Consider the following 15,616-nt stretch of genomic DNA (forward strand, 5'->3'; position numbering starts at 1 on the left):
GTGAAATAGCCAATAGGCCTACAAGTTAGGATATGCTACCATTTGTCCCATCTCTAATTTAATTGGATGGACTTCACAGTATTAAATAAATAAGCTACTGGTATTTAGAGTATTACGTTCTATACTATCCGTTCCGAAGCACAGTTTTGCAGTAGAATAAAGAGTTCACCTCTATTTGTCTGAATACTGTAATGTAAAATTTCTCGAGCAGCCTTGACAATATTGAATTTATAAACATACACTGAGTATAATACATACACTGAGTATACAAACATTAAAAGCACCTGCTCTTTCCATAACATAGACTAACCAGGTGAATCCAGGTGCAATCCACTTCAAATCAGTGTAGATGAAGGGGAAGAAACAGGTTAAAGAAGGATTTTTAAGCCTTGAGACAATTGAGAAATTGATTGTATGTGTACCATTTAGAGGGTGAATGGGTGAAACAAAAAATGTAAGTGCATTTGAACAGGGTACGGTAGTAGGTGCCAGGCGCACCGGTTTGTGTTAACTGCAATGCTGCTGTGTTTTTCACACTCAACAGTTTCCCATGTGTATCAAGAAGGGTCCACAACATAAAGGACATCCAGCCAATTTGATAAAACTGTGGAAAGCATTGGAGTCATCATGGGCCAGCATTCCTGTGGAACGCTTTCGACCACTTGTAGAGTCCATGCCCCAACGATGAAATTAGGCTGTTCTGGCACTGTTCTGAGGGAAAAGCGGTAGGGGGGGGTGCAACTCAATAATATTTGGTATACTCAGTGTATATCATAACCATTGCACCTTTTCTGTCCATGATTAGTTCATGTTACCGAAACAGCCATACAACAAATTACAATGCGCATCTCTCTTTTAATTAGGCCTATTAGAGACTATTATAATTTCAAGTTTTTGCTCTATGCATCCTAAAGGGAGTGCGGGTGATAAGATACAGTAGAATTTAACAGATGAACAGACAGTTGATATTTTGCATTGAAGTAGGCTACTGTAGTCTAGTTTACAATGTTTCGAGCAGTGCAGCACATTTAGGTTCAAGAGAAAATAAATGCAAAACATTAAATCCAAATAAACTATTTACAGGTCCACAACAATGTGTAATTGTTTTAGTGTTTTAGAAATGGGCATATACAGCAAAGGTCATTGCAAAACGTAACATTTTGCTAACACCTCCAAAGACATTTGATCAAGTTCACCATTAAAACCTTTTAAGGATTTGACCCTTTTCTTTTTTTTTCTTTTTTTCGACAGATTACATTTTTTCTCAGCCATATTTAAGCCATATTCAAAATTGAATTCAAAACTGATTACTGAAATTACCTGATTCATAAGTTGATGTTGTAACGTTAGTTGCTAGCGGCTAAAAATGTTAACTTTGTTGAATCTAAGCAAACTCTCCACCGTACGTAGCTAGCTAGTTAGCTACATTAGCTAATTTAAACTATTCTTTAAAATCACATATAATAGCATAAAGCAGCGACTGTCTATTTTTTTACCTTGATCATCGATATTAGCTACTCTTTGGCAATATCTCCAATATTATTTGAAGTCTCATCACAAAATCATATATAGAAGTGTCCAGGCAATGTTGTTCTGCACTAAGATGGCTGTTGACTGATGTTGCAGCATCTTAGCCTGATTTATCCAGACTTTCTGGCAATTGTGTAATCAGGGCCGGTTCCAGGAATAAGTGACATAAGAAGTCGCTTAGGGCCCCCGGCCGGTAGGTGGCCCGACCCAAAACAGAGATTTTTGCGGGGTCTCAACTTACTATTTAATTTTATAATCAATACAAAACATACACATACAAACAACAACATCATACAAACATTAACTACATCACACCTGCCCAGACCCACTGGCACACACACCCCCATCTCCAGTGCCCGCATCACTTTCTGTGAAACTGCAACATTTTGTTTCTCTCTGTAGCTCACGTATATAAATCTTTAGATTTTTCCATTGTGTCAATGATGGCAGATTGATTGAGTTCCAAGTTTTTTTTTATATACGTACATTTTAGCTAACTTTGGGGCAGCAGGCAGCCTAGTGGTTCGAGCATTGGGCCAGTAACCAAAAGGTTGCTAGATCAAATCCCTGAGCAGTCAAGGTAAAAATATGCCGTTCTGCGCCTGAACAAGGCAGTTAAGTTAACCCACTATTCCTAGACCATCATTGTAAATAAGAATTAGTTCTTAACTTATTTGCCTAATTAAATAAAGGTTAAAAAAATGTAAACTGTCTTTTCATTAGTTGCAACTTTCCCTCCATCTTGTGCCGGCCACTAGGTAGTTAGTCTCGCCAATTATGTAAACTTGTAGTAATCATGGCTGACTACCGATTGGGCACGTGCCCAGGGGCCCTGACCTCCAGGAGTACCAGTAAATAATCTGTCTATGTGTCCTTGAACAAGGATAAAAGCGTCTGCTAAATGACTAAAATGTCAAATATAGGTTTGGGGCCCCAAGACCAAATCTCACTTAGGGCCCCCAAAAGGCTAGAGCCACCTCTGTGTATAATTCTTAAAGAACAGCTATTGAAATGCAAGCAAAAGGTGGTGAGACCAGTTACAGAAATTATTACAATATCAAACATAAGAAAATATAATATTTCACTCAAGTCAAACTTACCAGCATGATTGTAATACAGTCATCAGTACTATTCATATTAACCTACTCGACCTCCTCAGCACAAACAAGAATATGAAAAGAATGAATCACACATTGTTAAATGTGGTAGCTGCAAGCTGTCTGTGTTTACATCCCTCTCAGTCCAATAACCAAACACGGCTATAGTAGAAGGAGAGAAGTGACAAAATAAATGGTGGGGGGACTAGGTGGATGTTCAGATCTACTGGAGTGTTACCCTCCTGTAGCTTATCAACCAGCTAGTTATTAGAATCAGTTGCACTAGACTAGGGTTTTAGAAAACCTACAAGACTGTATCTCTCCAGGAGAGCCCTGTATCAGATCATGCAGGATCTTGTATTGATTCCATCTTCTTATGGTCATCCTCATCGTGGTACTCGGGGGCATGATTGGTGTCACACATTTTCAGCCCCAGCTAACACACCTGATTAAACAAATTGCATTCAGAGAACTAGAGTTCCCAATCTATAGGATAGACTGTCATCACGATCACCTGAAAAACATAAATAGTGTCACGATTACTTCGTTTGCAAATTGGAGCAACACTGAAACTTTTTTTTAAACGACAAATATAGCAAACAGGTACACGTTACAAACATCCATTAAAGTATAGCCAGTGTGTTCACAGAGTTGGATCATGTCTACATACAGTGTGGTTACTAGGGAGAGGTGACATAGGGAATGTGATTAGTCTAGATAGAACAGCATTTCTTAATCCTGGTCCTGTGGACCCAAATGGGTGCACATTTCTTGTTTTTGCCCTAGCACAGAAATGATCCACATATCATCAAGTGTTGATGATTTTAATCTGGTGTGTAGTGCTACTGCAAGAAAAGGGTACATCTTCCTTCACTCTCCCTGTGCCACACATACAGGAATGTGGTTGAGCAAGCAGAGCATGAGTCCCACGAGGGCACAGGCTAGTCGAGAGCACAAATGAACTTGAGATTTTTAAGTGTGACTTTGAGTGAGCAGAACATCGTCCTAAATTGTACCTAAAGAACTGTAAGCAAAGAAACGTGGTTCAAATATATTAAAAAAAGAAAAAAGTAACGCATTAAATTGTCCACATAGGCTCTGCTCGCTCTTCTCTCTAGACTCTGTGTTTGCTCGCGCAATAATGTTTCATCTTTCATCTCGTGCGCGTTCTACTTTTCAAATTGGATTTGACACCATACAATCCGACCTGTCAAGTTTTCACTCTCAATTTCTCAAATTGCTCTTTCTCAAGCCTTGCTAACTTTGGGTTTGGATTTCAGGCTGATGGGGGACGGGCTTAAAGGTGGGTCACTTTCACTGGTGTGATGGACAAATTCCTGCCAGTCCAGTGTTGTGATTGGCTATTACGAGCCGTCAACCTATTCCAAATTGCCCCCGCAATAAGTGCTGAACGACTTGGGAAACTCAGCAGCTTGATAACCAAATAAATTCTAATACTTGCACTTTAAAAAAAAAAGTTAAACCTTCATGTAACTAGGCAAGTCAGTTAAGAACAAATTCTTATTTTATAATGACGGCCTACTAGGGAACAGTGGGTTAACTGTTCAGGGGCGGAATGACAGATTTTCACCTTGTCAGCTCGGGGATTCGACCCAGTAACGCTCTAACCACTTGGCTACCTGCTGCCCTGAGTACAATACCTTGAGTTCAGTGGAATCTACTTGCTAAAGTTAGCTAGCTAATTACTTGTTAGCCAGCAACCTTCGTCTGTAAAACGAAAAGCAGACAGTCATCTCTAGTACACACCATAAAACAAGTCCACCAATTGCAGGCAGGAGCCAATATTTTGGGTATTAAGCCCAAGGACACACACACAGCACATTGGGGATTTTAAATGAAAGGAAGACACAAAATAAAGAATCTTCTACCTGCTAGTATATAACCAGTCTCAAATAATAGATTGTAAACTGACATAGGATTAACCAGCTAAACTAGGTTAACATGTCAGAATCAGCTTTATTCTGCAAATATATGTGCATGTACAGGACTCTATGAAATGGTGCTGCAACAATAAACAGAATATACAGACAGACGATAAACAGAATATACAGACAGAAAAATATATAGATGCAGATTGTCCACAGATCCACATACAGTAAGTACACAATGAACACTTTAAGCTACATTATAAAATGTGCAGTTCTGAGATGATCATGCAGGGTGCATAGTTTATGGATGAATAGTGCAAAATCCATGGATGACAGGATTATCGGAGACCAGGTGGCCGGTTGGTGAGGGCCACGGAAGAAACTGTTCAGGTGGTGGGAGGTTTTGGTCATGATTGACCTGAACCTTTTGCCAGAAGAGAGTCTTTGGAAGAGGGGGCGAAAGGGGTCGGCGATGATCTTTCCTGCACGCTTCCTTGCCCTGGAGTCGTGCAGGACATCGATGGAGGGCAGGTGGCACCCAATGAACCTCTCAGCAGACTGGACAATCCATTGCAGTGATAGAGGAGGTGAGGATAGACTCAATGATGGTCGTTTAGAACTGAAACAACATCCAAAGGAGGACTGAGGACAAAACAACACATTCACCATACATTTCACCGACGAAAACATTTGTTTTATAGTGATTGTCTGATTGGGAACTACCATTGTCAATTACAGAATCGCAAATGATTTCGATTTGGCTTTGGAAGTTTTATTGCATACAGTCAGTAATACAGAAGTCAAATCGCATATCATCAGATCAGACGTTATCAGCATGCCAGAAACATCTGTAGAAAGAGCACAAGTAGAAGAAAGATGTGAGTGCAAACAGAACAGATGTAACACTATATGATCAAAAGTATGTGGACACCTGCTCGTCAAACATCTCAATCCAAAATCGTGGCCATTAATATGGAGTTGGTCCCCCCTTTGCTGCTATAACAGCCTCCACTCTTCCAGGAATGCTTTCCACTAGATGTTGGAAGATTGCTGCTGGGACTTGCTTCCATTCAGCCACAAGAGCATTTGTGAGGTCGAGCACTGATGCTGGGTGATTTGGCCTGGTTCGCAGTCGCCGTTCCAATTCATCCCAAAATAGTTTGATGGAATTGATGTCAGGGCTCTGTGCAGGCCAGTCAAGATCTTCCACACCAATCTCGGCAAACCAATTCTGTAAGGACATCGCTTTGTGGACTCGGCATTGTCATGTTGAAACAGGAACGGGCCTTCCCCAAACTGTTGACACAAAGTTGGAAGCACAGAATCGCCTAGAATGTCATTGTATGCTGTAGCATTAAGATTTCCCTTCACTGGAACTAAGGGGCCTAGCCCAAACCATGAAAAACAGCTCCAGAACATTCTTCCTCCACCAAACTTTACAGTTGGCACTATGCATTGGGGCAGGTAGCGTTCTCCTGACATCCACCAAACCCAGATTTGTCCGTCGGACTGCCAGATGGTGAAGCGTGATTCATCACTCCAGAGAACCCGTTTGTTAGGCTTGTGTGCGGCTGCTTGGCCATGGAAACCCAGTTCATAAAGCTCCTGACAAATAGTTATTGAGCTGACTTTGCTTCCAGAGGCAGTTTTGAACTCGGTAGTGAGTGTTGCAACCAAGGACAGACCATTTTTACATGCTTCAACACTCGGCGGTCCCGTTCTGTGAGCTTGTGTGGCCTACAACTTCGCGGCTGAGCCATTGTTGCTCCTAGACGTATCCACTTCACAATAACAGCACATTCAGTTGACTAGAGCAGCTCTAGCAGGGCAGAAATTTGACGAGTGGACTTGTTGGAAAGGTGGCATCCTATGACGGTGCCACGTTGAAAGTCACTGAGCTCTTCAGTAGGGCCATTCTACTGCCAATGTTTCTCTATGGAGATTGCATAGCTGTGTGCACAATTATATACACCTGTCAGCAATGGGTATGGCTGAAATATTCGAATCCACAAATTTGAAGGGGTGTCCACATACTTTTGTATATATAGTATATCATGCAACATAAGTTTCCCCCTAAAACAATGGCATGAGCTTTGTCCCAATTAATCTCTGCTAAACCCCTCTCTACACTCATCCTTCTCAAAACCCATTGGAGGAGATCTGAGGCGAGGAATCTTGGGTCATCTCCTCCAATGGGGTTTTAGGAGGAGGCACGATGGTCAGTGCTTGCATCCTTAGCTCTCTTTAAGAATTTGAGAGTGGCTACATTTCTCCAGGCCAATCCCTCAGCGTTTTACCGAAACAGGGGCAGGGAAAACACTTTTTTATTGTTTCAACTGCTGATTACCACTTTAAGGAACATATAAATGAGCATACAAGTATGTTTAAGCATACATGACTGTTGGGAGTGTGGTGCCATACCTGTAGCTCCCAGGTGCAGCAGAGCTGACACACTAAAGATGAAGTTGCAGCAGATGTCTTGAACACCCTGCGGCAGTTTTTCAGACAGTGGTAGCGATGGAAGGTGTCCCAGGTACAGTTTGTGGCCAAGTCACCTCCCTCAGAACCAGTGAAAATCTCCATGTTCTTAAAGCGGGTTGTTAGCATAATCTATAGAGAGGGCAGAACAATACAGGAAATGGAATTAGATTTAGTATGGTGTTAAAATCATTGTAGACATTGGTAAAAAGGTAAACAAAGTAAGGTTTTTATAGAAGGTGGAGTGAAACATACTGTCCATTGCCAGTCAAAAGTTTGGATACACCTACTCATTCTAGGGTTTTTTTCCCTCCTTTTTTTCTACAATGTAGAATAATAATAAAGACATCAAAACTATGAAATGATGACAATATGGATTCATGTAGTAACCAAAAAAGTGTTTTATATTTGAGATTCTTCAAAGTAGCCACCCTTTGCCTTGATGACAGCTTTGCACAATCTTGGCATTCTCTCAACCAGTGTCATGAGGTAGTCACCTGGAGTGCATTTCAATTAACAGGTAGGGGTGGTATACAGAAGATAGCCCTAAGTCCATATTATGGCAAGAACAGCACAAATAAGCAAAGATAACTGTTTAACACTTTTTTGGTTACTACATGATTACATATGTGCTATTTCATAGTTTTGATGACTTCACTATTATTCTACAATGTAGAAGATAGTAAAAATAAAGACAAACCCTTGATGAGTAGGTGTGTTCAAACTTTTGACTGGTACTGTATGTGCTGAGATGTGTAAGGCATGAGATGAGTTGGTGACTCACTGGTCCAAACTTGGTGTCCTCTGCCTCGCTGTTCTCCTGAGAACAAATGTAGTGAGAGAGAGGACAATAAGATGTCACAAAGTTCAATTGGAGTTTAAATGTTTTAAGATCTTAATGTTTCATTCAAGAAAACAGTTTATTTTAAGACTGTTTATTTTAAGGCTATATCAAAAGAGGCAATTAGCCAAATAATTCAAAATGCACGATGTGTAACAGGACTGAGCTGAGCTGTAGGACAATACTGCAGTAAAAGAGGGATGCTGACACTCAGATTTTTCACTTTAAAATGTATGTCAAACAAAAACCAATGATTTCAAAGTGGAACAAACCAAACAACTTCTACGTTTGTTTGACATACATTTTAAAGTGAACAATCTGAGTCTTAGCTTCACTCTCCTACTGTGGAATTGCCCTGTACCAATTCACGGCACTTGTCAGTCAGCATGCCTGCTGTCATTTCATGCCCAACCCACCTCGTAATAGAGAGCTATCCATCCTATACATTTTCACTTCATCTCTTACCTACACTAATCATATTGTTTAGCAATGACTATCTCATACATTCAGTATAGAGCAATCTTTCTAACCAATAGATAACAGCTGGTCATCATCCTCTCTACGTGACAATTATCTTATGCACAATGCCTTCATACAGCGTCAAAGAAATTAGAGAAACTCTCAGTACCACTAATGATTGAGTTACATGGGCGATTGGTGGATGTCATGGTTACCTGCAGAAAGTCCCCAGAGTGCTGTACATAGAGGAGAGCCAAGGTACCCTACTTGGAACAGAATGGACTCCTGTATCTCCTGTTTCTGTCAGCTGAGCAGAGAACTTCACCACCATATATTAGCAGTGGCAATGCGTCATTCAGGGCAGATGGGGCAGAGCCTCCCAAGTTTTGAGCCCCACCTGTTTTGCATGTTATTTTGGCATTAATACATGTCACATATCAGTTTGCAAACAATGTAAAAAATATATATTAAGGGGTTGGTAATATTCTCTAGTTGGCTCAGTGTTCTGTCACTCATGGGGACACTACATCACCGCTAAATCTATGGGTAGAGCTTGAAAATTCATGCCATAGACTTATATTAGAAGTACCCATCATTGGCCATAGATAAAATATCTACCGTCGCTTTGATTGGACTGATCATGTCAACATTTTACTTTCAAAATCTTAGCTAGCAAGCTAGACAAGCAATCGTCTTCATGCATGAAGTCGGCAATCTACTGGCAAATTCTTTTCAACCCTTGTCATATAAAGAGATTATAGATAAAACTTATCAGTGCTCATCGGCCATAATCATTAAACAACAAGTTGGAAATTGCAAATTCACTTCAGCCCCCGATATGATCCTAGGTTTGAAGACATTGGCCATGCTGTCAATCAGATTGTACCTCAATGTATGCTGTAAGCAGTTTACTATACTGGCTATTATTTGGTTCAGAGCCTGACCTCTCTTGGAACCCCCTCCACTTCAATCACTGACCTCTTCCCCAATGAGGGTCTTCCCTGTCTGATCTCAACCTTGCCCCCCTCGTCTGCCACCCATTCATGCTGGTCTTCCAAGTCCTCCTCCTCTAATAAAATCCCCTCTCAACTTAGGTACAACGCTCTTAGAAAATGAAACCACCTCGGGTTTGCTTAAACCACAAGGTGTAACATTAGCTAGCTAATTAATTTTCTATAATGTTAGTTAGCTAACTAAAGTTAGCTAGTTAGCATCCTACCTAATTGATGTTCGGCTACCTTTCCATATCAATAGCTTGCTTTAATAACAGAATAACTACTTACTATAATTTCAATATTGAAATCATAGTTGATTATCTAGTTAGTTGGTTATCTAGTTTCTCTACTGAAAAACTGTTGAACTTACCTCTTTATTATTGTCAGTGATCACTCACCTTTCACCGTTCCCTTTCATCTCTATGGGCAAAAATCCGGTTAGAGAGCTGTCAAACAGTGTTTGGTCTAAAAACCTGACCAATCGAGTTTCAGTAGACGGCTACAGGCTATGTTCATTGGCTAGAATTTCCCCCTTGTTATAAAAGTATAGTAAGCAGTTGTGAGAGCAAATAGGTTTTGGTGTGAGAGGGAGAAAAGTCATCCATGTGGGGACGTGGCGTATTTGTGAGTGCGCAGTAATTTTTGAATCTTGACATAATTCTCTACTCGTCACACCCTGATCAGTTTCACCTGTCCTCGTTATTGTCTCCACCCCCTCCAGGTGTCGCATGTTTTCACCAGTGTATTTATCCCTGTGTTTCCTGTCTCTCTGTGTATGTTAGTCAAGTCAACCAGAGTGTTTTTCCTGGGTTCCTTTTGCTATTCTCTTTTTAATAGTCCTCCCGGTTTTGACCGCTGCCTGACTCTGGACTTCTTTCCCGCCTGCCTGATCATCCTGCCTGGCCTGACCTAGATTCTGCCTTCCCTTTGGTACTTTTTGGACTCTGACCTGGTTTTGACCCTTTTGCCTGTCCACGACCATTCTCTTGCCTTCCCCTATTGGATTAATAAATATTGTAAAACTCCAACCATCTGCCTCCTGTGTCTGCATCTGGGTTTCGCCTTGTGTCATTATAGTACGAACTGGCCATGACAGACCCAGCAAACTTGGACCACCACCCCGCCACACTGGGTAGCACAGAGCAACACTTTAAGGGGCATTCCACTAATAATGGCGCTGACTAGGGAAACGTTCCCGCTGTTCTAGCAGGTAGCTGGACAATAGACTTGCCTAGATGGTAGGTGGAGAATTATATTGTCAAATGTATTTCTAAGTCAAGTATTATCATTATTATTATTATGTATTACATCCGACCATGATTGGGAGTCCCATAGGCGACATACAATTGGCCCAGCGTTTCTCTCCCTCTAAAAACAGAAATAAATGTTTTGGCCTATACCAATATTATTTTGGCCTTTATTCAGATTACATTAACTTTCGTAAAAACATTTTTTTTTAAATAACCTCCAATATAGTTATATATTATCAAGTTGATGGCACAGTCGTATAGCCAGCACCTACATAAAGCTGAGGGACTACCTCATTCATGGCTTTGGCTCAAGTACCAACATTCTTTCTGATAGTCTTTAATAAATAGTTGTTTTGGTTATCATGACTTGGACACCATGTACAGTATTATAATAGTCCGTCTGTATTTTGATACTTTGTGGATGGGGCCTCCACAGTTGCGCAGCTGTCTAAGTCACCGCATTGCAATGCAATGCTAAATGCGTTGCTACAGTTACCCGTGCTGGCAGCCACCGGGAGACCCAAGAGGCAGCTTTTATATTTTATTTAGAATCCTCCAATCCTCTATATGTAATTATTGGCGGAGAGTCACGTCATATTTTTTTATATACTGTTGGCCTACCGTAGGCCACATGAGACTCACTAGTGTTGAGTAATGTTCTGTTAAAAGTGGTGTAGGTCTTATTTATTTAAAGAGCATATTGAAGTTAGAAGCAATAGGATTTGAAGCTTTAGCCTACAAATATTTTAGCACTGTTTCCTGCTGCTCTGAGACAAGTATGGGGACTGGTCTTGATAAATCAATGAGATTTTTATTTCGACTGAATCTATGTTTGGGTATTGGTTAGACTAAAATGATGGTGTAGAAATGTTATGCTCTTAGTGTAACCTTTATTTAACTAGGTAAGTTCGTTAAGAAGCCTACAAGGAACCAAGGTCTCCCGCGTTGCCTGCTGATGATACAGGGATTCTTTCGCTAAATAGCCCAGTACTGTGTTGCCTACTTCCGATCATCATGTTGTACAGCGCCATATTTTTAGTTCCATCCTCATGGAAACACAGAGGTTTTTTTGGTATTTCTTGGAATATAAACACCAATACCAATTAATCAAATTAATCCCAAACTCTAAAAGTAATTGGAAAGGTAGATACAAATTATTTGTGACATTGTGGTAAAGAATGTAAATGCAATATAAATAAGATGCTGTGTTTTTTTTACAGTAGTGATGGACAGCTTGTGGCATTTTGAAAAAAGCTTTTCAAACACTTGTTGCCCGATTATCAGGACAATAGACTCTTTATAGCCCGGCAATTGTAGGTGTGAACATTCCTCTACCTACAATGTACTCTGAAGTGTTACATTTCAAACTCAAAATAGAGGTACAAGAATTTCTTCATAAACCTCTAGATGCCTTCATTAATAAAATCACTAGAAAAAAATAGCATCAAAATCTAGATGGTTATTTAAACTACATTTTAGTTGCACTTCCACCAAGCTCCACGACAACGGGAAAATCTTGCAGAGATGATAAATGCATTTGTTGCATTGTAGTATCGTCAATTTCTCTAGCCAAAACATCTTGATGACCTCAAACGTTAGGACACACCTACTGATTCCAGGGTTTTTCTTTATTTTTACTATTTTCTAGATTGTGGAATAATAGTGATTTACATCTCAACTATGAAATAAAACATATGGAATCAGTTAAGAACAAATTCATAATTACAAGGACAGTCTACTCCTTCCTCCCCGGCGGGGTATTGAACCCCAGTCTCCCGCATGCCCACATGATATGGGGATTATTTAGCTAAATAGTCCAGCACTGTAGCCCACTCACGACCTTCAAGTTGTACAGCACCATATTTTCCATTCCATCCTAACGGAAACCCAACTAATTTTTCTTGGAGTAGAAACACCATAATATTAATCAAATTAATTAAGCAACATTTCTTAAAATCAGTCCCATACACTATGTTCGTACAATTTTTTAAAATATCTTACAGCCACTATTAAAGGCTATCAAATGATTCTCAAAGATGCCCTCTGGTTGTCAAACGAGCATTAATAGTACCAGTCGTTGGCACTTAAATAATGTGCCATAGAATTATGTGGCACCACGCAAGCTGTGCTGCAGTGCGCTGCAACTTTTAAAGGACAAACCACTGCACACATCGATCTTTCCCTCTCTTCCACATACCAGTACTTACAACAATATATCAATACATCAACACATGCTACACTGTTTCATCAACCATACACTCCAGGCATACACGCATCGTTGACAAGCTTTCCAACCAGATGTAATGATGAGTTCAAAGTACAATCTCCTAGGTGCAACCGAGTAAACACCACCTCTTCCTTTAATCTGACCTTTGAATTTTTGTCCACCGACCTTTATTTGGAGAGCATATAACTTCTTATGGGTACCTGGGACGGTAGTGTCCCACCTGGCCAACATCCAGTGAAATTGCAGGGAGCGAAATTCAAAAACACTCAATTCAAATATTTAACATTCTTCAAAATATATTTGTTATACATCAAAATAAAGCTTAACTTCTTGTTAATCCAGCCGCTGTGTCAGATTTCAAAAAGGCTTTACGGCGAAAGCATAGCAGGGGACAGCGCCCAGCACACAAAACATTACATACCAGCCAAGAAGATTAGTCACAAGTCAGAAATAGTAATAAAATGTATCATTTACCTTTGATGATCGATAAAGTCCCTCTTTATATCCAAAAACCTAAGTTTTGTTGGCGCGTTTTGTTCAGAAATCCAATGGCTCAAAGACAGTTACAACAGGCAGACGAAAAATCCAAATAGTATCCGTAAAGTTTGTAGAAACATGTCAAACGATGTGTATAATCAATCGTCTGGTTGTTTTCAGCCTAAATAATCGATAATACTTCAACCGGACAATAGCGTTGTCAATATAAAGGCACGCTCTCGGTCATGCTCAGGAAACAGGTCTGGCAACTTCCCAGGGTCCACTCACTCAAAGTGGTCTTACTCCCTCATTTTTCAGAATACAAGCCTGAAACAATTTCTAAAGACTGTTGACATCTAGTGGAAGCCATAGGATGTGCAATTTGAGTCCTAAGTCATGGGGTACTGTATAGGCATTCAATATAAAACTACAAACATAAATAAATACCACTTCCTGGATGGATTTATCCCGAGTTTTGGTCTGCCATATCAGTTCTGTTATACTCACAGACATTATTTTAAACTTTAGATTTCTTTATTTTAAACTTTAGTTTTCTATCCAACTCTACCAATTATATGCATATCCTAGCTTCTGGGCCTGAGAAACAGGCAGTTTACTTTGGGCACACCTTTCATCCAGAGGTGAAAATAGTGCCCCCTACCCTAGTGAGGATAAATGCCGTCCCTTGGGCTCACTGTCCCACCTCTTCTGCCACACATCTATCTTTTCCGGTCATACTGTCTGAACTAACTTGACTGTGTATCAAGGTTCCCCAAATGCCTACATATTTAAATAATTATTTTGTTCATAAACTAGTTATGCAATTGTTAGACCTGTTAAGGAGCTGTACTATTTTGAAAAATAATCACTTCAGGCTGCCATGACAGTCATGTTGTTTTATGTCATTTTAAATAGTTATAGTGCACAGTAATAATGGTTGGTGGCAGGATATGTGGTATTATCAGACCCCCCCCCCCCAAAGGAAATTAATACAAAAAACGATGTTTGTCTGAAGCTGAAAATGACAGGAAAGTCAAAAGCCAATTTGACCTATGCACTGATAAGGCTTTTCAGGATAAACAGCTTGACTGCTGCTAGAGTACTGTAGCTTTATTGATCTACAGTATTTCAACAACAGATGTACAAACATTGGATGGGTTGATTAGGACTCAAACCTTCTCTCAAACAGCCTAACACATACTCTCAGAGTAGGTTTACCATATTAATGTATTTGTTAATGTAAATGTATTTTTTCATTTAAGACACACAGGAAATCTGCCATTTGGGAATCTGTTGAATGTTCCTAATCTAGATTTTTTTGAAATCATTAATATTTTACATTTAACTAGGCAAGTCAATTCTCATTTACAATGATGGCCTACCCCGTCTAAACCCTAACCCGGATGACGCTTTGTCAATTGGGCTGCTCTATGGGACTCCCAATCACAGCCGGTTGTGATACAGCCTGGAATCGAACCAGGGTCTGTAGTGACGCCTCAAGCACTGAGATACAGTGCCTTAGACTGCTGAGCCACTCAGGAGCCCCTTGATATACACTACCATTCTAAAGTTTGGGGTCACTTAGAAATGTCCTTGTTTTGGAAAGAAAATCACATTTTCAGTCCATTAAAATAACATCAAATTAATCAGAAATACAGTGTAGACTTTGTTAATGTTGTAAATGACTATTGTAGCTGGAAACGGCAGATTTTGAACGCAATATCAACAGAGGCGCATTATCAGCAAACACCACACCTATGTTCCAATGTTGTGTATGTTAATCCAAGTTTATCATTTTAAAAGGCTAATCACCTATATTTAAGTGATAATGTCAGAGAGGCCAGTGTTTGGAAGATATATGTGACTAATTTCAGGAAACCAGGTGTATGTCGATAATGGCGCCGGAGGGATGGCTGCCGTTTTACAGGCTTCAAACCAACTGTGCTATTTTTCTTAGTTTTTTCGCATTGTTTGTAACTCATTTTGTACATAATGTTGCTGCTACCGTCTCTAATGACCGAAAAGAGCTTTTACTCACCTCGAACAAGACAAAAAATATATTAAATGAGTCCTACACAAAGGATATATGCTTGTCGAGACAAAGCCAAATCCTAGTCACCCGTGTGAAGAAAAGGCGTAGAAAAAGGGGGCGGAAGGCGGGGTGCCTTGTAAGAATTTGCCGACGAGTAAGTAAACCACCACGATCCTCTGCATTATTGGCCAACGTGCAATCATAGAGAAAAAAACTGGACGATCTACGATTAAGCCTATCCTACCAACGGGACATTAAACACTGTAATATCTTATGTTTCACCGAGACATGGCTGAACAACAACACAAATAATATAGAGCTGGCTGGCTTCTCAGTGCATC

The 15,616-nt window shown here is 40.1% G+C and overlaps 1 protein-coding gene across 11 annotated transcripts in view; it reads right to left on the reverse strand.

The window, feature by feature from the left end:
- LOC124004185 (membrane-associated guanylate kinase, WW and PDZ domain-containing protein 2-like) overlaps positions 1 to 15,616 on the reverse strand; it is a 252,761-nt gene that overhangs the window by 106,315 nt on the left and 130,830 nt on the right. Inside the window, exons 1-3 of one of the 11 annotated variants that reach the window (XM_046312988.1) lie at positions 8,510 to 14,159; positions 7,779 to 7,814; positions 6,938 to 7,126 (exon numbers count right to left, since the gene is read on the reverse strand). The exons of 8 other annotated variants lie outside the window; for them this stretch is intronic. The gene's annotated coding sequence lies outside the window, so the exon portion shown is untranslated. Of the gene's footprint in view, positions 1 to 6,937; positions 7,127 to 7,778; positions 14,160 to 15,616 lie in introns of those variants that run through there. 2 more of the 11 variants (XM_046313005.1, XM_046312997.1) reach the window with 2 other exon arrangements.

This window comes from Oncorhynchus gorbuscha, linkage group LG02 (genome assembly GCF_021184085.1).
Source record: "Oncorhynchus gorbuscha isolate QuinsamMale2020 ecotype Even-year linkage group LG02, OgorEven_v1.0, whole genome shotgun sequence".
Lineage (NCBI taxonomy): Eukaryota > Metazoa > Chordata > Actinopteri > Salmoniformes > Salmonidae > Oncorhynchus > Oncorhynchus gorbuscha.